A 1,864-nucleotide genomic window follows, 5' to 3' on the forward strand; every position below is an offset into this window, starting at 1 on the left:
TTCAGTACCAGTTCCCCTATCATTTCAAGTTAGGTAGCTGTCTGCCAGCATCTGAGGCTCCTTTGCAGCTTCCTGCTAGCCCCCTGCCCCCCTCCTGCAGGGTGACCTGCTAACACTCAGCCCCCACATGGCTGCTCCAGCCAAGTGCCCAGCAGGCCTTGCCCCCTCAAGTTGTCACAAAGCTGAGTCAGCACAGACCCTTCCTACAGCCATGCCTCCCGCCTCTGACCAGTTTTGAGTTGCAGGCAGGCAGCATGAGATGGGGAGGGAGAGAAAGGATGCATCTGTGTCCCTGGGCAGACCCCATTATGAAGCACCAGAAAATATACACACAGAGCTGAAACTGAGCCCAGGAGAGCCCCTTGTGAGTAGGTGCAGCCTTGGGGAGCCCTACTAGACTGTCAGGTATGGGTGAGCATTCCCACCTCCCCCTGCTGCATCATTTGTTAGCTGCAGGCAGGCAGCATGGGGTGGGGAGTGGTTAATGCTTGGGCTCTATGGGGCTATGCGTGCTTGTGGGGGGTGGGGGTCCTTGAGTGGGTGTGCTGGAGCCAGGGTTGGGATCTGTGGGGCTGCACCTGCTTGTGGGGGTTCTCCTGGGCTCATTGTCAAGTCTGTGTGTACATCATGGGGTGTTTAGTGATGGGGGTTAATGCAGGGACACAGATGCATCTCTTTTGCCCTACACCATGCTTCCAGCCTGCAGCTAGCAAATGATGTGGAAGGAGGAGAGAAGATTTTAAAGCAACTTGGAAGCCTACCAGTGCCTCAATCATTACAATCAAATATATTCTAGATGCCTATATATTTTGGCATTTGATTTTGGACTTTTTTTTCATGGAAAATCAGACCTTCCACTGCCACATTCAATTACAAAGATGTAGGTCCATCTGTGGCTGCTCACTTATGTGATTTGTGGCACTGAGCAGCCCCAATATGTCAGTACTCTGTCCATCCCCATGCTATTGTCCCTCACTTTTAAGCCACAGCCCCTCCCCCCTCCCCCAGGGCTGCTGGTGCCCCTCATTCATGACACACAGCTCCCTGCCCTCCTAGTGACCTGTACACCTGACCCATAGTCTTCCACCAGTTGCTGCCCTTCACTCCCAAGCCACAGCCCTCCCAGACCTGCTGGTGCCCATCACTCCTGACCTTCAGCCCTTTGCCTCTCTCAGCCCTGGCAAAGGGGCCCCCAGCTTCTCCATCCCTCCTGGGCTGGAGCACAGCAGCTGTGGGAGCTCCAACTCATGCAGGCAGCAGTGGAGCAAGTCCAGCCCCAGTGAGGGCTGGAGGGAAGAAGATGGGAGGCTTGTGGTACCCCCAATCCTGGGCTGGGGCTCCAGTGCTGTGCCAGGTGGCCTGGATGCAGCCTTCCTCCTGGGTAGGGTCTCCCAGCCACCCTGCCCCTGAGAGCATGGGCACCAGTTCCTATGCTGCTGGCTTAGCCACACAGCTCCTCACCACCCCTGGAAGGTTCCCTTAAACTGGAGGGGCAAAAGCCCCTGCCCTCACCCCATGGCAGCTCCAATGCCCAAAACACCCTCCCTCAGTGCCATCAGGCACCCGTCCCCACACGCATCCATCCCCTCCACACATCCCTGCCACACACACAGACTTACATGGCACCCACCAGCCCTCAGACAGTCCCCAAGCTCTGCCCATTCCAATGATCCCAAGGGTAGCCCCAGTGACATCCTCTCTCAGCCAGTCAGCAGCAAACTGCTCAGTGTCTGGGGAAACTGCAATCTGACATCCTAAAAAAAATAAAAACAAATATTATGTGAGGAGTAGTACTGTTCCAAGCTTCCATATAACTCTACTTTTGGTCATAAGCTACCATGGGAGTATAGGACCACCTTTTGAC

Source organism: Gavialis gangeticus, unplaced genomic scaffold, assembly GCF_001723915.1.
Source record: "Gavialis gangeticus isolate Ggan-Ray unplaced genomic scaffold, GavGan_comp1, whole genome shotgun sequence".
In the NCBI taxonomy this organism is placed as follows: Eukaryota; Metazoa; Chordata; order Crocodylia; family Gavialidae; genus Gavialis; species Gavialis gangeticus.